At 39.3% G+C, this 27,390-nt stretch overlaps 1 protein-coding gene across 3 annotated transcripts in view; it reads right to left on the minus strand.

Annotated features, from left to right (window-relative positions):
• Positions 1-27,390, minus strand: part of TRPC4 (transient receptor potential cation channel subfamily C member 4) — a 150,141-nt gene that overhangs the window by 104,497 nt on the left and 18,254 nt on the right. The window contains exon 1 of one of the 3 annotated variants that reach the window (XM_061994013.1): positions 14,179-14,258. The exons of the other annotated variants lie outside the window; for them this stretch is intronic. The gene's annotated coding sequence lies outside the window, so the exon portion shown is untranslated. Of the gene's footprint in view, positions 1-14,178; positions 14,259-27,390 lie in introns of those variants that run through there. 3 annotated transcript variants of the gene reach the window in all.

Raw genomic sequence — 27,390 nt, forward strand, 5'->3', positions numbered from 1 at the left:
GCCAGCCACAGACAGCTACGCAGAACACTGCACACCACTGCAGCAGGTTAGTGCTCTGATATTCTGGACAGCACCAGTGGTTTCTATTCATGGAAAGCTAAAATTATGTAATGACATTCTTTCCATTGAGAGCTACAGCTCCAGACATGCAATAGCCCTTCACAAATAATCAGGAACTGTTAACATAGCATCACCCACCATAAAAATAGTTGATATTGTTTTACCAGAGTAAAGCGGACAAATAAAATGATCCCATTTAAGATTAAAGCTTGTGAATGGAAAGTAGATTCCCTTTGGGAAAGATTAAAAACAAAAATATTCAAAGTGGCTTTTTTTACAGCAGCGAAAATTCAAGGCTATCAGATGCCTGGGATAGCATGTTACTGAAGTATGCATCCCTCTCTCCTCTACACTCAGTGTCTGGAACCAGGAGGAAAATGAAAGTTCCGCTGGTATGTGCTTTCCTTGAGTCCTTATTCAGCCAGCACCGAGGTGCTGGAAGAGGCTTTAATGTCATGTGCAGTAACCATCCTTATGGTAAAAATGAGCAATCTTGTTTTTCAGAGGTCAAACTGTTTCTAGACTAATCATACTTAGTTGCTCAGATAGTGAGACAAGAGGGACTAATTCAAGGATAGTATAATTTTGACATGGCCTTTGCAGAGTAGTTCCACTGCATATTGCACAGTGGCATGTCAGGAAGAACTTAATAAAGCTAATTGGCTGAAAACATAAGGTCATCATCAAGGTAGATAAAAACAGCTGATTTGGTTTGATTGAGGGAGAGTATCTTGATCCTGCATATTGTAGAGATCAGTAAGAGTAAAAAATGTCCAGCATTTTTAGCAGTGGCTTAGCAACTGACAGGAAAGGGCCAGAAAAGAAACTGTAAACAAAATAACAACAACAACAACAAATGGGCAGTGGATTAAGCAACAGATGTGTCCATCTGAATATGGTAAATTACACAGAACTGAGAATCACACCTAGTGGCAGGGGACCCTAAAAGTAAACTTATATTTATGTCTGAAAAACAACCAACTGTTTGGATGAGAGCTGTGTCAAAGTGCTGCATATATTTGACAATCATTTACTGGCAAGTTCTTGGCATTTTTCTCCAGGCAATTTCATGTCCTTAGACTACTTCTTTTTGGAGGATAAAACTGTGGGTGGGATTCAGTTCAGGGTTAAGACACCTACGCTAAATGTCTAAATGCAGACATCGACATTTGAGGTAAGTCCCTAAACTCCCTCCGTTTTCAGTGCATAGCCAGGATGGGATTTGATTTCCTAAACAGAGAATCTAATGACCTTTAAGATATCCTATATGCCTGAGACTTGCAAAGTGATTGAACTTGCCTTCGCTAGCTACACTTTCTATCCTCTAACCGAGCATACTCATGGATACCTACACGGAGACCCTGTGTGAGTCTGGAGGAAAATCCCATATGCTGAGCAGAATTTGGTTGTATGAATATTGATCTGTAGGGGTATCAGATGATACATTCGGGTATCAGAGATGTCCACAGAAAACTAACAGTTACGACAGAAACCCAGTGGAAGACCCAAGCGCTTCTGGAATGACTGGCAAGGCATATTCTGCCCTACACAAATCCAGAGCATGGCTTTGCCTGAGAACCAGTGACACTGGTAAGCCATCCTGTGTGATCAGCAGCACAAGGTCCAGCTCACACACTCCTTTTGGCTGTCCACAGTCACCTCTGGTACCTGGATGCAAAACACTAGCAGGGAAAGAAGAAGCAGTTCACTTTAATTACTTCAGGTGAAAGTTGTGACAGGTAGGAAACTGCCTCTACAGCAGGTATCTATCCTTTGTCAAATAACACATCAGGAAAAACCACGGAGCACACTGAGTTTAGATGTCTAGTGAGGAAGGAGGAATGCACACAATGTGCAGCAAGGCAGCTAGAACACTGGACGTGTTATCATCAAACTGATCCCTGGCTGTGCAATCTATAAAAAGCCCTACACTGTGTCTGAGGGATGGATAGGAGCATGTCTCTTCTTCTCATGGTGCCAGAAGGTCAGCAAAGACTGAGACTTCAAAGATGCCAGCAACATACTGGGGCAAATAGGAGATGCACCTCACTGCATGACCTAGAGTTTGCCATGCACTTGTTGCTACCAATAATGAAGTCAAGAATGCCTCTCATGAAATCCATATCTGATGACAAAATGAAGAGATAATACATTTGCAGTCAGCACTTGGCACATATAAGGCTGTTGCAGTCACTGTTCCACTTTTGAGGCAGTTAAAGTTTTGCCTTGACACAAAGTGCTAGCAAGCAACTGGGTGTCATCATCCCACAGTTTGGTACCCTGTTACTCCACATTTGAGCAGACATCAGAGCCCTTCTGGGCTGCCATCTGGTTATCTCTGATCTATGATATTTGGATCACTATTTTCACCACTATAGATATATACTGTAAGGATTAAATCAGAGGCACCAAGACTTCCCAATAATTTTCATAGATACATGATTACCATATCACATTAGAAAGGCAAAACAGCACAGAATATAAATGATGAATACTTATGCAAGTATTTCAACACTTAGCAGAGAAAGTTTCACAGTCCAACACACTTTACTATTCAAAATGTTTTACAGATATTTAGCTGATATTTTACTTTGCTAACTTTCATCCCATTACTTCTAAGTATACTCACACTGACCTACTTTAGTAAATTTTACTAACAGTTTGCTTATTGACAGACACTCGCTCAAGTTGTTTTCATCTATGACATTTATTAACTATAAAGATGCAAGGTATAATTGCTATATGTCTGCCTTTTGCTGGGAGACAATGGGCAAAGCTTTCTACTGCATTCACAATTTGTTGACATTTTCAGGGTTGACAACATAAGACGACTTCAGTATCATGCGCCATCTCTGAAGCAAGGGTCTCTATCCTTACCTTTACCTTCACACTTCTTCAATCAACTTTTCATTTCATCCACACCTCTCCTCCAAAAAAAACCCAAAATCAAACCCCAAACCAGAGTAAATGAAAACCAGCAAGTATAAAGGAAAACAAACCAGTTTTCTTGAGAAAACTGTTAGCAGACTATCCGCCAAACTTCATTTGTGTCAGGTGAGAAGGCAGAAGTCAAAAATTGAATTGGCTGATAACTAGCTCTACTTCTACTCTACAAGTCCAGTCAGATTTGATGGAAGCAGCTGCTCATTGCTAAAATAGCTAAACACTGCAACATTGCTTTTAACTGTGCAAAGCAAGCCTAGTCAGGAGCCACCAAAGAAGAACCAGGAGCAGGTATACTTGCCATGACAAAAGCATTGCTGTTTGGGCTATATTCAGAAAGTCATATGCTACTGCAGTTCTGCATGTGACAGAACTAAAGGATAAGGAAGGCACCAGTTCGTTTATTGAGGTTTTCTTTGTGCTCCATAAAAACACCTGTAAGCCTTCAGTGGGTCACAACAGTGCACTGGAGCTTGGGCATTGTTTTTTCTTGCTGTGATGCCTAGAGGAATAGAAACTCTTAAGACTGCATTTGCCTTAGCGTATAACACAATCAGTTCAATAGAAGCAGACCTCTAGAGTGACATAAAAACTGCTGAGAGCCCTGTGTTTCAGGAGATTTACCTCATATGAGCTCTGTCTGCTCCTGCAAGCAATGGCTTAGCAGCTGCAGTGTAGCAGGCATGGTAGGAGGAAAATCAGAAGATTCACTTAGAGAGTATTCTCCTGATATAATACTAGACTAATGTGGATGTAGCTACAATAACTGAATCTATTGTTTTCAGAGTTGAAACTCTAGCACTGACATAATTTACTCTGATCATTAAATACCTAAGAAAGTTTCCCATGTCTCATTGGTACTTGACATTATTACAGTTATTTTCATGAGTTGTGGTGGCTGATACATGGAATTGGTTCTTTTTTTTAAGAAGCACTTGGTTTGATCCAGGAAAGGTTTCAGTTACCATTATGACAGCATGATCTTTAGTACATTAATAGTTTCTTAATATCTGTTGAAATGCTTAAATTCTTTGAGATGGGGTCTCAAAGTGACAGTGTTTTAAAAAGATATAGCCAAGATATAGCATATCCATGGAACAGCAGGCAAGAAGGGGTAGGGTAGTGTGGGAGTTTAATACAGGCCACCTGATCAGGAAGAGAAAGTGGCTGAGGCCTTCTACAAACAGCTGAGAGCTGCCTCACAATCACAATCCCTGGACCTCATGGGGGACTCCAACCACCCTTATATTTGCTGGCAAAGCCTCTCAGGCAAGCATACACAGTCCAGGAGGTTCCTACAGAATGTTGATGACAACTTCCTGTCACAAGTGCTCGAGGAGCCAACAAGGAGAGGTGTGCTGCTGGACCTTGTGCTGACAAATAAAGAAGATCTGATTGGCGATATGAAGGTTGGAGACAACCTTGACTGCAGGGACCATGAGAGGGCAGAGATCAAGATCCTCTGTGAAAGAAGCAGGGCACCAAGCCCGGTTGTGACCCTGGACTTCAGGCGAGCTGACTTTGGCCTCTTCAAAGACCTGCTTGGAAGAATCTCATGGGACAGGATTCTCAATTGTAGTAGTGCCCAAGAAAGCTGGCTGATCTTCAAGTGCCACTTCCTCCAATCCCAAGATCAGTGTGTCCCCATCAGTAGAAAATCAAGAAAAGGAGGCAAGAGGCCTCCATGGATGAAAAAAGAGCTGCTGGAACTTCTCAAGGAGAAGAAAGAAATCTATGTAAGGTGGAAAAGGGGCCTGGTTGCTTGGGAAGAGTATAGGAACATCGCCAGAGTATGCAGGGACAATACCAGGAAGGCCAAAGCCCATTTGGAGCTAAGCCTGGCAAGGGAAGTAAAGGAAAACAAGAAGGGCTTTTTCAAACACATCAGTGGGAAAAGGAAGATTAGGGACATCGTGAACCCACTGATGAAGATGGAGGGTGTCCTGGTAACAGAGGATGCAGAGAAGGCTGAATTACTCAATGCCTTCTTTGCTTCAGTCTTCACTGCCAAGGCCAGCCCTTGGGAAGCCCAGTCCCTGGAGGATAAAAGAATAGTCTGTTAAACAGAAGACTCTCCCTTGGTGGATGAGGATGAGGTTAGAGATTTATTGGGCAAGCTTAACACCTACAAATCTATGGTATCTGATGGGATGCACCTATGAGTGCTGAGGGAGCTGGCTGATGTTATTGCTAAGCTCCCTGAAAAACATGCAGCCATCCAGGTCTTAGGGAGTCTGAGAAAGAAATAGCCTGGTGTAACTAAATAAACCTGGGAAAAAGGAGGAAGAAGCATTTGGAGTTATGGCATTTGTCTTCCCAAGCAACAGTTATGTGTAATGGAACCCTGCTTTCCTAGGGATGGCAGAACACCTGCCTGCCCATGGGGAGTAGTAAATGAATTCTTTGTTTTGCTTTACTTGTGTGTGCCTCTTTTGCTTTACTTACTAAATTGCCTTTATCTCAACCCATGAGTTTTCTCACTTTTAGTCTTCAGATTCTCTCCCTAGTCTCACAGTGGGGAAAGAGCAGCAGCTGTGTGGTGCTTAATTGCTGGCTGGGGTTAAAGTACGACAGGACATCGCTAGCCTGATAGTCGAAGGACAATCAAAGAGATTTTGGGGCCTTGGATGATTGGTAAGGGAATCTGAAGCAGAGGTAATTTTTAACTCTATCCTTCCAGTTGCAGGCAGCAATAGTGTAAGAAACAAACAATTAAATCTATTAATGCATGGCACCGTGGCTAGTGTCACCAACAGAACTTTGGGGTTTTCTGTAATAGGATGGTCTACACAGCACCAGGCCTGCTGGCATTGGATGATATTAATCTTTCTCAAAGGGGTAAGAGGGTGTTTGCTCACATGATAGAGGAGCTCATTGGCAGAGTTTTAAGCTAGACTTGAAGGATGAGGATAATGTCATGCCTGCCCATGACAAGTCATGGGACAACATGCCATGGTTTGAGGGGCAGGGTGATACTGAGGGCTCTCAGCCTATTGTTCCAAGATGTGCTGGGTACACTGAAGCCAACTTGAAGTCTTAAAGAAAAGAACCAGGGGCTTCTAAGGTAATAGAAGGAAACACCAGTGAAATACCTCAATGGAATAAAGGTGTGCTCCTCTAAGAAGGTGACATGGCTGACAGCCCAGCTGAAAGGTCTCTGCACCAATCCATGCAGTATGGGCAGAAAACAGAAGGGATTTGGAAGCCACCATGCCACTAGAAAGCTACAACCTAGTTGCCATTTCTGAAATTTGGTGGGATGAATCCCATGACTGAAGTGTGGTTATCAATGAATAGAAGCTTTTCAGAAAGAACAGGCAAGAAAGGAGGGGTGGAGACGTTGCCCTCTGCATCAAGAACTGAGTAGAGTGTGAAGAGCTGTCTCTGAAGAACACCCACGAGCAGTCTGAAAGCTTTTGGGGAAGAATTAGAAACAGAGGCAGAAAGAGAACCTTGTGGATGGTGTTTACTACTGTCTGCCCAATCAAGGAGCACCTACAGACAAACCCTTCTTACTCTAGCTATGAGAGCCATCACACTCGCAGGCTCTTGTCCTGCCACGGGACTTCAACCACCCCAACATCTGCTGAAAAAGCAGCAACGTGAGCTGCAGGCAATCTAGGAGATCCTGGACTGCAATGAGGATATCTGCTTAAGTCAGTAACAGCCCTACTGGAGGGGATGCAATACTGGACCTGCAAGTGAGTTAATGGATAACATCAAGATTGGAGGCAGCCCAGGCTGCAGCAATCATGCACTGGTGGAGTCTGTAGTCCTGAGGAATATGCATCAAGCATAGACTAAAGTCAGGAGCCTGAATTTTATAAAAACAAACTTCCAGCTGTTAGCAGTTTGTCAATGACACCCCCTTGATAACCACCCTCAGAGATAAGGAAGCAAAGCAGAGCTCGCAGATCTTTAAGGATGCTTTCCATAGAGCACAAGAACTCGTGGGTCCCAGGTATAAGAAATTAGGAAAGGAAAGCAAGAAAGCATCACAGATGAATCAAGACCTACTGGTCAAACTAAAGGGCAAGAAGGAAATGGACAAGCAGTGGAAGCAGGGACAGGTATCTCGGGAAGAGTATAGGGACACCGCTCAGTTGTGTAAGGATGATTTAAACCCCACTTCTTTATCAGAAGATAGCTGTTTCCTCCTTCACAGATCTGGAGGAAATTATTCATCTTCAGGTAAGACTCACAGTCTTTGTCTTGAAGGTAAGATATTAAAATCTGTTTTTCAGGGAAAGTAGCTGGGATCAATGCTTTCAAACCAAAAAGATATGTGACTCTTGCTTTTCACAAAATGCTTGTGTTCAGAGCATTGGGACAAATCTTGAAAAAGGCATCCTGAGATGGTTTATAGCCACAGCTCCTAATTACAGTGTTGTTCTAAAGGTTCATATTTTTCAGTACTCCTCAATTTTGCCACTAAAGAAAATATTTTAAATTTATGAGACTAGCGATAAGCGACAAGAAGCTTGATGCTAAAAAGACTACTGCTTATAGCATTTGGCTGCAAGAGTTTGTTCTGTTCTGCATTCAGGACTGGCTCATAATAAGACTCAGCAGATAAAATGGAAACCTTCAGGGAGAAGATGTCAAGACATGCCTCTCACCAAGCAGAATGACAGAATTACAGTAGGACTGTAATCAGAACACGTTCAAACTTATGACATGGTCTACAAATAGAGAAAAGGAACTGAAAATTATAAAGCCAATTTTGCCCTATAAACTCTTTATCTGCAACTGGCTATAGCAAATTATTGCTCTGCCAGTTTGTTACCTTTAGTCTGACCATGCATTGAAAAGAATTTGGATGTATGCTTTCTACGCATTCTACAGTACATATCAAGTAAGCAGAGAATATTCACCAAATGAGGAAAAGTCATTCTATTTTGGATGATACTACAGACTTTTACAATTACAGTTCTTAAACTCTGTCCCAAATTTGTATTGACCTCAAGAACAAGTTAAGAAGGTTCTGTCTCCAGCTACCTCTTTCTTTTCTTTCTGCTGAAAAACAAACTTCTGCAGCTTTTTCTTTTTTCTTAAATATAGAATAGTTATATACAATGGAACAACATGGGCAGAATACTACAAAAGATTCATTGGCTTTTTAGACTATTCTTTAGAAAATCTGCAAATCAACTTCGTTAGCAAAATGCTCCTTCAGGTGGTAAGGCAAGGCAAAACTATTTTACACTTAAAAATATCTCCGTGAAAGTCTCCTAAGAACAATAATCAAGGGATTTCAAATTCATTACATTCATTTGCAGGTCAGAACCAACTCTGTCATCTAGAAAACCATAAGAGTTGCTGAATTAATTATCATATGGGTTTTCAGAAGCAAATATGCTTAGCTGTTACTGCTATGTTGACTCTGAATAAAGATGCTTTGTATATTCTTTTTTTTAAGACAATGTTCTCCATACACCACCTACAAATGTCTAAATGGAGCTACATTGTATTGTGATACTATTTCTGATTATTACTAAAAAAAGTTCCTCACATGAGAAAGCTTTGCTCTTTTTAATGTTTGCTTCATTAGACATGGCAGTATTCTAAATTACAGAGATCAGAAATACATCTTCTGCATGGAAGTATTTCTGAAAATACATTTATGTGATTTGAATCTTCTGCTTGCATACTTTGCACAATTCACTAGTTGGATGGAGACAGATATGTCAAGCAGTCTGGAAGGTTGACAGGTAAAGGGGATATGAGATGTTTCCTGCTGCTTAAACAACCTTTAAATTGAATCCAGTTATGTCTTTTTTAATATGTAGACATTTGAAGAATAATGAAACTGTAAGGACTATTCCATCAAACTTGCAATATACCGTTTAATACAAAAAGGCTATCATCTTCATCTATCATCAAGTTAATGCACTACAAGTAATTACCACTCCTGTAAGACCATTACTCTAGATTTCAAACAGCTCAGTTGATAAGTGCAAAATACTAAGCTTTTGTCAACCAGCCAGTGAATATTTCTAACTCTTCCATCTCGAGCTTGTAAATCAAGAAAAAATGGACCTAAAATAAGATATTCTGAACTACACCTTCCAGAGTAGTCTAGTTGACAAATAAAAAACTACCTCATCACTTATATAGAATTTTTCTTATTGCAATACCTAGAAGCTAGTATCAGAAATGTCAAGTCGTCATGGTAGTTACTGTAAGAGTTTCTTTGGAATTTAACACGTCATATGAAAAAGGAAACAGCACTATAAATGCCCAGTATCACACATTATGCCAGAAACACACTCAGAAAAAAGAACTGAGGTTTTTCTGTACCATTTTCCAGCCATCAGTTCACAATGTAAGTTCACCCAGGGCTTCGCAGTTTAAAAGTGTAATAAACTATTTCACCCTGAGTGAGAGGATGCAGGTGAAGAAAATAATCTAATCATGGGAAGATGACAATGAAATGACTTGTCAATCAGTTTTAAAATGAATTACATGAGGAGCATACTGGAGTGATTAATGCCTGCCTCCAGTAGCTACTCAAACAGACACAGAATGGAACAATGGTAAAAGATTCCTCATGTCCTGACACTATGCTTTCATTCTCACCAAGACACAAGACAAACAGACAGTTTCATCTTTACTCACAACAGCGAGATCATCTTTTTTAACTGGCATGGAAACTGTTGTGGAGGAATTCCTCCCACCTAAGTTTAGTGGTCTAATTTTAGTTGTCTACTGTAGGCTTAGTTAAATTTAGTTTTAAATTTAGTTTAAATTAACTAAGTGGAGTCCTCCTTTATAGTCAATGTAGTGAAACTTGTGGCTACAGAGGGAGATTCGTCATACGTATCTTTAATAATTCCTTCAGGATCAGATAAATGCCTCCTGGAGATTTTAGGGACTACTAGGGAGGGATGACGTTGATTTGCTTGGATTTAGACATGCCTAATTCAAGTAGGAAGACTCTTAGTATGTCATCCAGAAAATTGATTTAGCCCACAAACTCTTTCCATGTGGGACACGGAGGAGTTATGAAAAGCAGTAGTAGAAAGGTTAATAATATATTAAAATGTGTTTTGGATAGATGGAGCTTTTTAGGTCTGTAGTACACAATTTATAGCTTTTGAGGTGTTTTGCGTAGTGGAATTAATATTAACCTTTGTAACTTCAATAATTTTCCTGTAGAGATTTACATACTTGCTATCAAAAAAATGAATGATGATCCTTTGGAAAAGTTATTTTTCCCTTTCTTGTTAGGTGGACGCAAAGTCCCTAGTACAACATGTAACCTAAAATTACAGTCACCATATAACAATGCCAGGCATGTTGGAGAACTTAGATCTAAAACCGTAAAATTCTTGGATTTTAAATCTTTCATTCATGCCACTGTGTGAAGGTCAGATATTTCAGTTGGTTAAGGACTGTGGAATGTTTTCCTTCTCAGCTGAGAATATTCTTTCCAAGCAGCCGTAGGGCTTGTTCCTGAGCCTAAATCAAGAGTCAAAACATTCCACGACCCTTTGCCTTGTAAACTGAAACATGAACATCCATCCCACATACCACCCCTCCAGAAAGAGCACACATGGGCTGACACATCATCAGAAGCATTCTTACATATTATTTAGGATGCGCTACCTTCAAGCCATGACAATAAATAATTAATTGGACTGAAAACCTGATATGTTTATTAGTAGATTCTTCAGCTGGTGTAGCTTTGAAAGAGCAAATTCCAGGAGATGACAGTTTCTGCGTACTTTGCTTTTATTTTTGTAAATAATTTGGTCATGAGAGTGGCCAGAGGGAAGAATTCTCCAGACTTTCTGCTGTGACGGAGTGTGCACTACAGCTTTTAAAGCCTGGTGCTGGGAAACTTTAATTTACTACATTCAATTTCACATCTTTCCATAGAGTTTCTCCAGGACACTTATCTTACTAGAGACAGAACAAATTAGCTGTTACTAGAAACAAATAGTTCAGTAGCATTTCTACCATCATTTCCTATTTTTAATAATGATATTCATCATTAGGCTTTGTACTTCAGACTGTTGTTTATGTTCAGAACTATTTCTTTTCTATTTTTGGATCTGATCCTCCAACACCAAACATTTCATTCCCACACACCAGCCTTAAAGAGATACTAAGGCCACATAGGAAACTAAAAAAAAAATAAAAAGGAGGCTAGAAACAATTATATTTGCAGCATGCACAGAAAGTGTAGCTGCCATGTAACAGAACATCAGTATCTCTAATATACTGCAGTTTCTTCCTTGTGGCTCCAAAAAAAAAGATTACAGTCAACAGGTGACGTGCACCCTGACTGTAAACTATAAAAGCAATTAAGCTTGTTACTTGATCCACTGCATATTTCCTGTTTGTTTTAAGCACAGAAAGCTTTTCCACAAAGACAGCCACTTTGTAGTGAGAAACAATTACCTCTATTAAATCAGGAGGCAACAACACCTTTGATTCTGTGATTCTGTGATTATATGATGAAATTCTACTACACAGCTAAATTACAATATATTCAGTGATGGATTTGGATCAGGCAAAATTCAGGATTAGTTGAAACCAAGACATGTGGGAAGCTTCACTAATTCAAATCTGCAAGGGTTCAGGAAGCAATCCAGGAGACCTGCAGAGAGGGAAGCAGGTGATCCAGTACAATGGTTTGGGAAGTTCAAATGCCAGAACCCAGGAAAACCGGCTGCAGAAAGCTATCAGGAAAAAGGTGCAATCCACTGAGGACTGGAGAAAGTGTGGAGAAAAAGAAGCTTCACTATAAGGAAGGAAGATGATGGCTTAGATGTAGAACACCAGAGCAATCACCACCTTCCCTTAGAAGACTTTCACCTTGGATATAAATATGCTACATGAAGACAGGGATGTGAGATAAGACAGGGATGTGAGATAAGACTCATGTTTCAATATTTCATCTGAAATAATTCCACTACCTCCCTAAATGACATCATCTTTGCCAACAAAAGCACTTGTCTGTTGCCATAGCATTTTTGCAAGTATAGCTGTGTTTTCTCATGAGTATGGCCTTTCTCATCCAGCTAAATGACACAAATATGCCAGGAAAATATTTTAAAAGATATCTCTCCAAAGATAAGCAAAAAGTCTGTAGAATGACTGAAGGCTTCTAATTAATTACAGGTTTTCTTTCCTCCTTCTGGATCATGTCAAAATTCTTGACTTCTCATCTGTGTTAATATACTAAAGAAACTGCTCTGAGATATGATTTTTTTAATGCATCAGTGACATTTACTCAGTGAGTAGGTCCTCTCCAAATGAATATGACTGAAGGCAGTCTTGAAAATAGGACTTTAACCTAAGAACACTGACTGACTGTTACTAGCATCACTTTAATTGCTAATTGTAATAGAACATAAGGCCAAAATGATTACTAAATAAATGATTACTAAGTTTCTTTGCAAGTAGTCAAAATATATTAATGCAGAATGCGATATCATTGCGTAATTCCAATAGCCGGTATTTGGTGCAATTCTTACTTTAAAAGTAAAATGAAATAATTCTTGCCTTAAATTGATCATAAACTTTTCTCTTAAAGGTGGAAATCAACTGGTGTTTCTTGTTTGCTGTAGTATCTTTCAAATATAGTGTAGAAGTTGTGGATTCAAGAAGCACTCACTGCAGTTGAGATGGAAATGAGTGCCTTTTCTTTTCATCTTGATTTTTTTGTCTCAGGTCAGGCCTGGGAAAACATCCCCATTTTCTTAAGTCACATCAGAATTGTTCCAAGTAAATAATATAGATAGCTGAGATTGCTTTAGTAAATTATAGAAGCACCTTTTCTCTTTAAGCTTGTGTGTTAGCAAATGTAAAACCATTTATACTGCTCACAAATCAAGCATTTTTTAGTATGATCTTTTGAGTTGTGTTTACTCTTCTGGCTTGATCAAATTCAGATTTGAGATCAGTAGTTTTACTGATAAGCACACAAATTATTGCATCAACTTCCACTGCCATGAGTATGAACATTTTTAGAAATACATTCTTTTCTACTGTATATAAAATTTTGTACAATTTATGTAATTTTCATTCTAACAGAATATCCAAATTTGAAAAAAAATCTATTTTTTTCACTAAGAGTATAAACTACTAGTAGCAAGTACTAGTAGCTTAGATAAGAATTTCTTTTCTTTAAGGCTTGTTGTAGTAGTTCTTACATATTACATATATTTCAACAGAAGATCGACCATGGTTAAGAAAGTCACTGGTGAAAAACAATAACCTGAAAGCTAGAGGGTGTGGAGATATCTAATTAAAATTGCAGCAATAATCTCTGTTTTGTAGACTTCTTTTGTATGGAAGAAACCTAGCAATTATCATCTAAAATAAATTACACTCCCTGCAGCCTTTCTTGAGGAAAAGAGTGTCCTGTGCTGATATATGAAAAAAAATAACCTACCCCTCTCCTTTGGACATGCTCAGAAAATATGTCTCTAAACATAGTACTGATGGGCTTAGGGTGGGTTTAGTCCTTCATTAGCACCAGGAAGCACCTAGTGTCTCTGTGCTAAATGATGTGAATGCTGGCATATCAGTACAGCCCTTTCCCAGCACTCACATCAGTGCCTATGTAGAGTACATACATGTCATATGAACAGTGTGTAGACAAGCATCTTCCCTCCTCCGTATTTTGTTTGGAGCTATGTTTGCTGCTGGATTTATTTGTTGTTAGTGAATTAAACATAGAGCTTCAGCTTGTGATGTGAATGTGTACGTCCTGATGGTGCAGTGCAGGAAATCTGCTCAGCTTGAACAGAAATGGCAAAAATAAAGGGTCATTTTCAATGCAATTAGAGCTTGTGGAGACCATAGATGAGACACCATGTTGTCAAACCTGCCAATAAAAATAAATGTCCTTCTTTGCATTTCTTTTTCTCCCTCTCCTTCTTCATATTTCTTTTTCTCCCTCTCCTTCTTCATATCAATTAAAAGTTAAATTTTGTTACATAGTTTGTTCCCACAGTACCTTCTTGTTCACCTTTCTCTAGCTCCAAGCAGGGAATACTGCTGCAGAGAGAACTTCAGGAATCATTTAATGTAACTCTGCTCAGAGCAGAGAGATAAATTAAATTGTACTAGGTGATCTCCACTCTTCTTCCCAGCACAGGAACACCTCAAGGAAATGTTCAGGAAAATAAGGCTGATGTGAACAGACTGCCTTTTACTTACCTGATCCTCTCTCTTGCTCTGTACAGAAAACCTTCAGCTCAGAGGGATGAAGCCCTGGGTGTTGCATGTCTTTGGAAACTTCGGCAAATTCAGAGCTATGTGTATTCAGCTTGTCCCTCACTATTTTTTTATATTACTTATCACAAAGTAATATTGCAGGAAAATTTAATAACATGCAAAACCCATGCCAGAGGTGGTAGCTTTGCTTCAGCTGCCCAGAAAGGCAGCCTGAAATTCATGATACTTAAAGCTAGCTAGTCTGAGTTATTTAAGCCTTCTTTTCTCTTCAGTCCCCCATACTTAATAAGTTTTATGTCAATGATTCATTGACTCAAATAACTTTGTCATCATATCAACAGTCCAAACAGCAAATAAATGTGCTAATCAACTCTTAAAATTTACAGAGTATTACACAATGTGCTGCCAAAAAATAGGATTAAATCCGCACGTGACAAAGTCTTTTAGTTTAGGGTCATTACTTAATGACAGACTAAGCACTGCACAGGACCAAAATGTCATTTTTTAATGGATTTCAATGTTTCTAAATTCAGCTTTGTTCCAAACGAGACTATTTTAATATTCCTTAGGAAGATGAAGTGCTGAGAGATGGAAGTGTAGGGAGAGGCTATGTTGATGAATCAAAAGTGAAAAAAAAATAGCCAGTTACAGTTTTGATATAATTACAGCATTTAAACAATTTAAAAAATAAAGTCAAAATCAAATAACTAAAATTTTCTGAAACATTGCTCCAAATATATCAAGTCTGATTATTTTAACATTATGAAAACTTCCCCTGCCGTTTTTATCCAAAATAGAATTTTGATATCAACCATTCTGCTAAATGTTGGACAGAGTTTAAATCTTCTTATTTTTACTAACTTTTACTGACTTATATTTACATTGAATGCAACTTATTCATACCTTTAGCAGAATGGATTACATTCATTACTTTCCACTTCAGATGTGATGTAAATTTTTTTCAAATCTTCATTTTTTTAGGTACACATTACCAAATATGTGGACATAGAATAAAAGATAACATGAACTATCTGAAAAATATTATTACTGGATATGTTCCTACCGTATAACAGGTCTGTATTCCTATCAGGATATTTATATTTATATTTTTATACTTGAAAACTTTCATATACATATTTAAATATACTACTAAAAGTGATTTTTACTTCCATTATGGGTTACATACTTGAATACAAAAATCAGTTACAATTATGTTACAAAAGATTGAAATAGATCCAAATTTCTGTAACAATCAGGAAATTTTTGTATCAAAATGTAAAGTTACAAATACGAGGTATATAACATTTTATGTAGTTTCATTAAGAGCATTCACATAGTCTTTAAATCACAAAGACATCAGATTCTATTAAAAGAAACTTCCCATTCAAATATGCCATTCATTAAAAATTAGAAGCACGGAATTATTTGAGTTGGAAAGGACCTTAAAGATCACCCAACACCCCTGCCATAGGCAGGAACACCTTTCACTAGACCAGGTTGCTCAAAGCCCCATCCAACCTAGCCTTAAACATTTCCAGGCATGGGGCATCTATGTGGGCAACCTGTGCCAGTGCCTCACTATCCTTATAGTAGAGAATTTCTTCCTTAATTCTAATCTAAATCTACTTTCTTTCAGTTTAAAGGCATCACCCCTGGTCCTATCACTACATGCCCTTGTAAAAAGTCCTTCTCTGGCTTTCCTATAGGCCTCTTTAGGTAGTGGGAGGTTGCTATAAGCTGTCCCCTGAGCCTTCCCTTCTCCAGGCTGAATTCTCTCAGCCTGCCTTTATAGGACACATGGTATATCCCCCTGATCATTTTCATGGCCTCCCTCTGGACTCGCTCCAACAGGTCTTTGTCCTTCTTATGGTGAGGGCGCCAGAACTGGATGCAGTAATGCAGGTGGGGTCTCACCTGAGCAGAGTAGAGGGGGAGAATATCCTCCCCCAATCTGCTGGCCATGCTGCTTTGGATGCAGCCCAGGATACTGTTGGCTTTCTGGGCTGCAAATGCACATTATCAACTTATATTCAGTTTTTCATCCAGCAGTATCCTCAAGTCCTTCTTGACAGGGCTACTCTCAGTTCACTCATTATAATTAACTCAAACCTCTGACTTTTGTGTGTGTGTGTTTATGTGTTTGCAAGTAGGAAAATTTGCTAGTTCCTGTAAGGTAGTGGATGTCTCCTTCTTATTATCTTCGTATTTGTTTGATGGAGTTAGAGGAATGCTACACTGAAATTCAGGGTTCTTTATATAAAATATGCAAATAGCAGCTATAAAAGATTCAGGTGATCTACACAAAGCACCCTAAGGCAAGGTTCATTACACCGTAATGGAACTAGAAATTTGAAAAAAAGTCCCATGTGTCCATGTTTAACTGCCTGAAATAAACCAAGACCCAAACCGTGCAATGCTGATTCATTTCCTCAGTAGGTGTTTTGCTCACGTAAAGACCCTCATAAAGACAACAGAATTAGCAAGAACCTAGCAGGCAGTGAAAAAGGCACCACAGCAGTATCACTAAAAAAAATCTCCATAGAGCAAGAAATGTTGGTTCAAGCCTTATTTAGTTTACTGATTCTTAATGCACCTTAGCCATGCTGATCTGCCACCATCCCTGAGGTCTGTGAAGATCTGCCAACAGTCCTGTGTTACTCACTGCAAAATGCTTTTACAGGTGATATACCACTCTGTTATGGGAAGTGGAAGCCTCTCACACACTGATGCCAGAGGGGATTTTGCTGCTGCTGGACAAACATGCCAAGACACTTAAGCCAACCCATCTGCAACTTTCCCCCGAGTCCTGGGTTCCAAGCACAGAGATAGAAGGACAAGGATAGAGCTGAAGACTACTTTGATTATTTCTTTCTGCTGGGCAGACTTATGCAGAGGAATTGCATGTATCTTCCTCCATGGGGCATTTTGACCTCTACAGCACAAAGCCTTGATGTTCCTTGGTGTCTTGTCTACAGAGGTGGTTATAAATCATATATATATATATATATATATATATATATATAAATGAATCAGCCTTGTACTGAGCTAACATAGAGCCATAAAAGTTATATATTATCTTCTTTATTTTTCCCTTTGGGCAAAGACATGCAACCAACCTGACTGGAATGGGTCTTCAGAATGGAATGGAATGGAATGGAATGGAAAGAACGGAATTTCAGTTAGGAGGGACCTACAATGACCATCTTGTCCAACTGCCTGACCACTCCAGGGCTAACCAAAAGCTAAAGCAAATGATTAAGCACACTGTCTATATGCATCATAAACATTCCCACCCAGAAGCAATGCACTCCCTGCTGCTCCATGAGAGGCTTCTCATCAGGTCAGGGAGCCCTCAGGTGCCACACACTCAGTATTAATTTATAAATTAATTTTTCTGTCCACAAAGTGCCAAGCAGCTTTAGCTGGGGATAGTGTCTTCACGTTGTGTTTGCTGACAGCCTGTGTGTGAAGGTTACTTTTTGTTTGGTTGTGTGGTTTGGGTTTGCTTGATAAAAATGTACCTCAGTTGTACTTTGGTTTTCTTTGCCTGAAGGATACATGAGGCTGCATAATGATGCGAATTGCAAATCAGCTAAATGAAAGCAGGAATAATAAATAGTCTTGGTAACTTCAAAAGTCTTTTGACAGGGACATTGTCATTGAAAGACAGACGGATTTTCTCCCAGTTATTGCAAAGAATGTAGCAGTTATCAATATTTAACTGTAAAGGTTAATTAGGAATGACACATTTTTGCATTATATATTGAGGAATAATCACAGAAAAAAAGCAAATAAAGAAATATTGAATAAAATCTGCTACATTTTCCTTAATTTACTCTAATATTGCAGCTCAAATAAAGGTAAGGTTTTGTAATATTTCTAAACTCCTTATATATTCATTGGAACACTTCTCCTTAATTAATCATATTAGAAGAGGCACAAACTAGATCCTTGAAAGGGCAAGCCTGTAGCTTTCATTTTCATTTAATTCCTATTCTTTTAAATAGTTTTAAAGGAAATTACTTTCCTGTCTGTGATAGATGGCACTAACATTCAAATATAGCATATTAAAGTAATATGACAGTCATTGCAAGATGTACATTCAGAGAGTTTCTACAGTTTATACTGTTATTACTTCAGAAAACAAAACAAATAATGAAGGTATTATAGTATTCTCTTGTCTATAAGGTACAATTCTGGGATTCAGGGTCCCTGTGAGAAGTGTTACTTCAGAAACAACTGGGAATACAAATGAAAAGAATGTCCTTATTTTCAGCTGTCTTCAAGTGCTTGACACCATGTCTCTGCTACAGGAGCACTGAAAGAACATCTCTCCCATCAGAGGGTCATGATGCTGACAGTCTTACTGACAGTTAATTGTTGTATTCTGGTGCCCATACAACAGCAAACATCAGCTAAAATTGTTCTCTGAATGAGAGATTAACTCTCTTTTACAGAAAAATTCGGAGGCTGAATTTGTATTGATTTGCACAGTAGCACAAAGGCAACTGATGGCCCTGGGGGACATGAAGTACTAACATCTTAGTCCAAATGTGAAAGAGGAGATTATCTGTCATTTGAATGAAAGTGCTTGCTGTCATTCTAATGAAGTCAGTCACAGGTTTGCTACATGGAGGCCAAGGAGAGCTGTCAGACCTATGGAGCACCCTGTACACCCTGGGTCCTCCTTTTCACTCTTTAAAAATGGGAGTTACACTTCCACTTTTCCAGTCAGTGGGAACTTCACTGGACTGACACAGTTTCTCAAATACGATGGATAGTGGCTTAAACACTTCATCTACCAGTTCCCTCAGGACCCACAGGTGTACCTCATCATGTCCTGTACCTCATTACAACCCATGGTCCTGTATACCTCAAGGTTCTTGTGGACAAAAAATTAAACATGAGCCAGCAATGTGCCCTCATGCCCAAGAAGGTCAATGGCATCCCAGGATGCATTAAGAAGAGTGTGGCCAGCAGGTCAAGGGAAGTTCTCCCCCTCTACTCTGCCCTGGTAAGGCCACATCTTGCAAGTACTGTCTCCAGTTCTGGGCTCCTGAGTTCAAGAGACAGGAGAATCCAGCAGATGGCTATCAAGATTGTTATGCAACATCTCTCTTATGAGGGAAGGCTGAGAGATTTCGGGCTGTTTAGCCTGGTGTAAGACTGAGTAAGGATCTTATCAATGCTTATAAATACCTTAAGGGCAGATGTCAAGAGCATAAGGTGAGTCTTTTGTTTGTAGTGTTCAGTGAAAGGAGAAGGGGTAACAGGTACAAGCTGGAACACAGGAAGTTCCACTTGAACATGAGGAAAAACATCTTTCCTGTGAGGGTGAGGGAGCCCTGGCACAGGCTGCCCAGGGAGGATGTGGAGTGTCCTCTGGAGGTCTTCAAAACCTGCATGGAAACGTTCCTGTGTGACCTGATCTAGGTGGACGTGCTTTAGCAAAGGATTAGACTAGATGATGCCTAGAACTCCCTTCCAATACCTACTATTCTCTGTGATTCATAGATAGTCTTTAATCTGATTTTCTCCTACAGTAGGTGGCTCTTCATTCGCTCAGTCCCTGCCGTTGGAAATTGGGTGCTGTGACTAGAGCACTTGTCTGGAAAGACTGAGACAAAAAAGTCATTAAGCAACTTAGCCTTCTCATTTCCTGGATAATCAGGTCTCCGCTTTCTTTCTGAAGAGGGCATACATTTTTCCTATTCTTCTTTTTATTACAAACATACATATAGAAGCTTTTTTAATTTTTGTCACCCTTGATGTCTTTGGCCAGATTTAATTCTATCAGGGCTTTAGCTTTCCTAACCTGGTCCCTGACTGCTTGAACAATTTCTCTGGATTCCTTCCAGGCTATTTGTCCTTGCTTCCACCCTCTATAAGCTTTTCTTTTCCTTTGTGTTTCAGTTTGTCCAGAAGCTCCTTACTCATCCATGCAGCCCTCCTGGCATTTTTGCCTGACCTCCTCTTTGTTGCTTCTGAGCTTGGAGGAGATGATCCTTCAACACTGACCAGCTTTCTCAGTCCCCTTTTCCTGCCAGGGATATATCCCATGGTACTCTACCAAGCAGCTCCTTGAAGAAACCAAAGTCTGTTTCGCTTTCAGATTTACAGACATCTTTGGGCATGCAGTACAGAGAAAATCAATTTAGCAGTACTAACAGCAACAGCAAATGAAAATAGCTATTACCTGAGAAGATCGGTTTCCCCAATTGTAAATTAGTCCAGAAGACCAAATAACATTTTATTACAAGACTGGATCAGCCACACTAGATGAAATTTGCCAAACATTTTTGTCATTTCACATGAGGCAATAGCTCAATTTCTATCCTTAAACAAGGCAATGCAGTCCAGAAACAGTTAAAGTGGCTTCTGAGAAGAGAATACAGAAGCATAAAAAGCTAATCCTCCAGACTTGCCAGTTTATGAAGAATTTAAAATTGCCTATTTGACACCTGTACTTAGAATAAAAATCCACTCCTCTGGTATTTTAGAGTGAACATGGTTTCATGAGTCTCAATTCTGTCTGTGGTCACCTGTTAGCACCAACCTGTGAACCACCCCAGGGAGGGAACACCCAGCTGGCTCAGAGCAGATACAAACTAACTGTGATGGACAGGAGAAAATCATTCCCTTGACTGTGTATGCCTGCAAGGTTATGTGCCTGGGAGATAATGTCAATGTGGGACATCAGGTATGGACAGACATTTAAGGTTTTTCCTGATGAAGGAACATTGATCACCTCACCTCCATCCCTGGAAAGGTGATGGGCCAACTTATCCTGAGTGCTATCTCCAGGTGTTTTAAATGCCTTTAAGGATAAGAGGGTCATTGGGAGCAGTCAACATAGTTTTATCAAGGGAAAGTCATGTTTGACCAACCTAATAGCCTTTTATGAAGACACAACCAGGTGGATAGATGGTGGCAGTGCAGTGGATGTGGTTTGTCTTGGTTTCAGTCAAGCATTTGACATTGTCTCCTACAGCATCCTGGCAGCAAAACTGAGATAGCGTGGGCGGGATGATCAGGTTGTGAGGTGGATTGTTAACTGGTTGAAGGGAAGGAGGCAGAGTGGTGATCAATGGGGCAGGCTCTAGTGGAATCCCTCAGGGGTGGGTGCTGGGACCAGTACTGTTCAATATATTCATTAATGACCTTGATGAGGGAACAGAGGCCACTGTCAGCAAGTTTGCTGATGATACTAAACTGGGGGCAATGGCTGACACACCAGAAGGTTGTGCTGCCATTCAACGAGACCTGGACAGGCTGGAGGGTTGGGCAGGGAGAAATCTAATAAATTCAACAAGAGCAAGTGTAGAGTCTTCCATTTGGGAAAGAATAACCTCATGTACCAGTACAGGCTGGGGAATGAACTGTTAAAAGAGTAGTGTAGGGGAAAGGGACCTGGGCGTCTTGGTGGACAGCAGAATGAGCATGAGCCAGCGATGTGCCCTCATGGCCAAGAAGGCCAATGGCATCATGGGGTGGATTAGAAGGGCTGTGGGCAGTAGGTCGAGAGTAGGTCGAGGAGAGGTTCTCCTGCCCCTCTACTCTGCCCTCGTGAGACCACACCTGGAATACTGTGTCCAGTTCTGGGCCCCTCAGTTCAAGAAGGACAGGGAGCTGCTGGAGGGAGTTCACTGCAGGGCCACAAAGATGATGAAAAGAGTGGCATTTCCCTTCTGATGAAAGGCTGAGGGAGCTGGGGCTCTTGGAGAACAGGAGACTGAGGGCTGACCTCATTAATGTTTACAAATACATAAAGGGTGGGTGTCAGAAGGAAGGAGCCAGGCTCTTCTCAGTGATATCCAATGACAGGACAAGGAGCAATTGGTATAAGCTGGAAAATAAGAGGTTCCAAAGAAACACAAGGAAGAATTTCTTCACTGTGAGTGTGACAGAGCACTGGAATAGGCTGTTCAGATGGGTTGGTGAGTCTCCTTCTCTGGAGACATTCAAAACCCACCTGGATAAGTTCTTTTGTGACCTACTCTAGGTGGCCCTGCTCTGGCAGGGGGGTTGTACTACATGATCTTTTGAGGTGCCTTCCAACCCTTGAGATTTTGTGATTCTGTGATCACCAACTTAAGAGGATAAAAACTTTTACTCATTGTACTCTGTGACACTGCCATTTCCTTAAGTTGCCAGGACCACAATGCCCATCGCAATTTAGATTACACTCACAACACTGCCCAGAGATAAAATCTGCAAACGATCCTTAGTGAAGGAGCTGGGTTTCAGATAGCTGGATCACAAAGCAAAGAAATTGTGAAAGATTGTACCAATCATTAAAAGCCCTCCAGTCATGGAGTTCCTACTTGATGCTAAACTTTAACTAGAATTTCATCCATAATGCCAAATGCCACCCTAAGAGATTGCTCAGATGCTAAGAACATTGGAGAAAGCAACAAAAGGAAATCTCATTCTAGCAGGGAGAAGTTCCTTCCTACACCTTCCACAAAAAGGTAAAAAAACTCCAAACAGGTCCTTTTTCAGGCCAGTAAGCCTAATGCTTGACCGAGTGTTTCCACGTTTCCTACTTGATCTAAACTAGGTCTGTAAAAGCAGGGCCACTGATTCACAGGTTCTGAATGGAGCATGACAAGACAGCCTGAGCCTTCTACTGTTTGTATCCTTGAGATATGGATGGTACACATCTCTCAGCTGCCTTTCTGATACACAAGCAGGAGATCTGTGGCCTGACTGAATTATCTCTGTGCAAACTTGTGGGGCAGAGACTTGTGGCACTGAGATCTTGGGCAGAAAAGAAAGGCAAAGGGACAGTGGAGCCAAAGCATCACTGGGGATGCTCTGCACAAAATGAACACTCACACTTGGCCCTTCTCTACCTCGTCATTTGCTCACATCTGGCTGCTATGAGTACAGTTGATGTTTCTTTCTAAAATGGCAACTGTGATATATTTAGAGGTGGGACATGAATATAAATAGTAAATGTATTTTCCTAAAAACATTCCTACAGAGCTAGCAGAAGACTATCCTTGATTCAGAAAGCACTCTGGCACTTAAATCTCAGCGCGGTTTAATGGATTTTACTCTGAAGGCTTTGCCTTACACAGCCATCACAAGTGATGTTGTGGATGCACTGTGCATATAAAAGATTTAATGTGCTCAGCTTATGAAAACCTTCTCATCTTTCCTTGAGTTGTACCACTTTACATGAAGCAAACCTCTAAGGGGACCATTGTTTCAGGTCACTTTGTTGCCTACATTTACTTACTAGCTTTCTGGTTCACTGTTTTACATCAGTCCCTGTCCACCATATCCTGAGACAGAAAGAAAACTACTCTCAGATCTGGGTTAGACTGAGAAATACATGCCAGAATTTAGATATAAAATTATGTATGGGATTTCAAGAATTGTGCCACCATTTTCAGAGCCTTAAGTGCTAGGTAATATGAAGTACTGAGAGGACAGTTTCTTCCTGCACACACAGAGATCTCTTTTTTAAATAGAGTAAGCAATTTTTAATATAAATGACATGCCAATTTAATTTAAGATGCAAGCAGTCTGGCAAATTAAAAGGAATTAAATGCAGAGCCAAAATTTTTATGGAATTGTTCCACTTAGAGATTGCAATACCACATTTAATTATATTTATTTTTCTTTCTCCTCCCTAAGTCATTCGTCTTGCACTATTAAAAGTAAAGGAGCTTCTGAATTTGCTGTATACAGAAGTCAAATTCTAAGCATCTGTTTAGGAATGGCAAATTTTCATTTCCCAAAGAATGGCGCATACCCCCCTCAACGTCAGGGATGAAAAGCAATAGATATTGTGAGACTGAACAAGAGAACTCATGCATGCCACTCCACATTGCAGAACTATATATACACTCACATATAGTCACAGTTCTTCTTGTATCAGTGAGAAGCCTGATCGTGCTTATGTAATGTGCCTAGGAGAGGCTCTTAGGAAGGGGAACAAAAGGCTTCAGAATAACTGTACTTCAGTTACCTGGGGAGCAGAGCATTGGGCTGGAATTCAAGTTGCTGTTAGGTGAGATTGGGTGAGTCATGTTGCCCAGTGACTCACAGAATTAGGACTGTAAAACTGATTTTACCTGGGACAAGCACTGCATACAGAATACTTATTTTTCTCATTCCTGCTGGGGAAGATGCCCAACATTGCCCTTACTGAACTTAACCAAGAAACTGCAGATTGACCCGACTTAAAACTCCAAATGAAGTCAACATTCAAGAGTTGGAATGAATCTGGGATGAAGCTATTGGACTTACTTGTACATGCATCCAAAATGCACACAGGCATACTGGACTGGCTCAAAAACACTGTTATTAACCCAATTTTTAAAAATTAAATGTTAAGTTTTCTAGAAATCATATCTACTAAAATGAATATATTTCAAAATTCCTTTTAGACTTAAACAGAGAAAGCATTCATAAAAACTATATCCTCATTACAATATAGGAGAAAGTTTCTAAGTCTGCATTTGCTGCTCTCTTGCAAAAGACTTATGTAGAGGGTAACAATTACTTCAAATATACCTTTTTTATTAAAACCTACTTACATGCATTTTCTTGGCTTTTATTCTGTTTGTGATGTATTCATTTCAACTTAGCTGTGGCACTGACAGAAAACTTCCATTGTAACCACAGCGAAGGAAAAGTAGCAGAATCACCATAATCAAGAGCATTTTAAGAGTATTTTAGATAAACAACTGCCATTAGCAACACAGGAGGTGTGCTTTTTGTAAATATTCTTCTTGTGGTCAATTGGCATTGTCTCTGTTCCTTGATTAAATAAACCTAGCCTATATTGTCAGGAGTGCCTGTGAAGAACTATTTTTAATCCCTGTCATGCAAAACATTCATGGAAAATGAACTGAACTAAGATCTTAATTTGAATAAATAGTAGTGAGAAAACATCCTTCTTCTGAGAAAAAAACCAAACACACCAGATTAAACCAATTTCCTCTTATTAAAGGCAATCAAAATAGAACTATCAGTCTTGACTGGTGTTATATCAGACCAGAAATATCCATCACACATTTATGTCTATGAGATGGTTATGAAAGCTGGAAATTAAATATATAATATTTTCTTCTTTCTTTGTTAACTCTGCAAATATTCACCCTCCACTACTGACTAATCATTGCAGCATCCAGGGAACTTTCATGTGGCACACAGCAATAAACCACTGGCTTGTTTGAGACAGAAGAAATCTCTGGATCAAATACCACACGAAGAAGTTTGGAGACTATTATGGGAACTTGCTATGCTGTAATCAGATACTTGAACACATAAGTAGATGTCCACACAATTCCAGGCATTAAAAGGTCTTTCTGTTCCACACAATGCTTTTCCCTCAACTTTAGCATGTAGCAGATGAGGTTCTTTATTGATTTCAAAGCAAAGGCCAGACTGAAATGAAGTTATCAAAGTTTGAAGCTTCTCTTCAGTTACAAATGTACACACTCATGAGTCCACCTACTGCAACCGAGAAAAGATGAGAGGGAGGGGCACCCACTTGGTAAGACCATATTTTGTATTGAAGTGTCTAAACTGTGCACATGTATGTACATTGTGTGGTATGTGCACATTTGTACATGCCTCGCTACCTTGCGATAGCAAAGCAAAAACAGTTTGAAAAATTCATATGTTTGCTTCATTTTTGCTTTGCCCAGCACACAGACATTTTCAAAATTACAGAACTCCTGCTCTCATCTTATGAAACATTTAAAAAATTTCTAAAGATTGAGATAAAATGTTTGGAAAGAATTACTGAAAAGTGATTCCATGCCACAAAAATGCTGGTTTTCTGTAGCAATTGTTAATAAAAGGAAGCTTTACACAAAAATAATCTCTTCTCCAAAAATATCTGTGTGCTCAAATTCAGGAGCCAATATTTTCCTTTGGTAGTTATTTAGAAAAAAAATCACTGTCTTTTGCTTTTATGTTCAAGTACTTTATATCACTTGTGTGAACAACACAGATGTAAGTATTTTCAAATAAAGTTGTATACCTTTTTAAACTTTTTGTCTTTTCATGCAATTTTTCCTTGGGCTAAAAGGTCTAGAAATTTTGTACCTAAAATGTAATCTTTGAATGTTAGTTTCCCTAGCTGTGAACAACAAGTAATATAGTATCATTTCTAAAAATTCACTGCTTCGTTAAATTATAACATTAATTTTGTAACTTTTAAGTATTCTGTCTCAAGCAAAAATGAAATAATATTTACTGTATATGAAATAGTAGAAGTAGTTCCACACAAATACTACAGTATTCCTTATGCAGTTCACTGCTATAAAGCTAGTACAGTCTCTGGTTTGGAAGTAAACGTTGTTAATATTTTTTACATGTATTATCTTTTAGATCTCAACTTTTCTGGCTGTGTATCTTTTCTTGTTATAGTCAGCTAAGTGAAATGCACAGTCCAAACACACTCATCTGCAATTTTTATATCTCTTTATAAAGCATGATCATTTTGTCCAAAGCACCTTGCAAAGGCATAGCCTGATGATTAGAATGAAATATGGCCTCATCTCAAGTAACATAAGCAATCCATTTCAGGAAGGATGACTTACTACCATGTTCTGCTACATCTCCTGCTGCTTTGTCCTGTCTTCTTCCTCCTTTTTGTCTCCTAGTCATAGCGTTAACATTTATGATGAGTGTAAACAGACCATACTTGGCAACTGGAAGATCCAGATGCCTTGCTTGGGAATATATTCTCTATGTCTGCCTTTGAGTCTTGTTCCCTCGTTAGCTACACATCTAGCAGGGCTGATGGAGCAGAGAGGTCTATCTGGGCTGGCTGGTAGGACTTCTCTCTTCTGTTTCTCTATGACTCACTGTTCTCAGGATGACATATTTATCTTAATTCCCATATACAAGATAATAGTTTCTGTTGATAATTACCTTGAAAATGTACTTGTAAAAACTTTTAATGACAATCAGTCTTTAAATGGAAATATGCTTTTTTAAAAATTTTACACTAATGAATAAAAAAAACTTTGCATATCCATTTCTTTATTGATCTTTGTAAAACCAGACAAATGTAACCAATCACTGACCAATCACCAGCTTATAATATGCTATTGGTGGTTTTCCCAGGAAAACAACAGCTGCTTTAGACCATTGCAGATAAGTACAATGATGTCAAAAAAAACCAGAGAAACTTCTTAATGAGAAGTGAGACCTCTTAATTGCAGA

This window comes from Colius striatus, chromosome 1, assembly GCF_028858725.1.
Source record: "Colius striatus isolate bColStr4 chromosome 1, bColStr4.1.hap1, whole genome shotgun sequence".
Classification (NCBI taxonomy): Eukaryota; Metazoa; Chordata; class Aves; order Coliiformes; family Coliidae; genus Colius; species Colius striatus.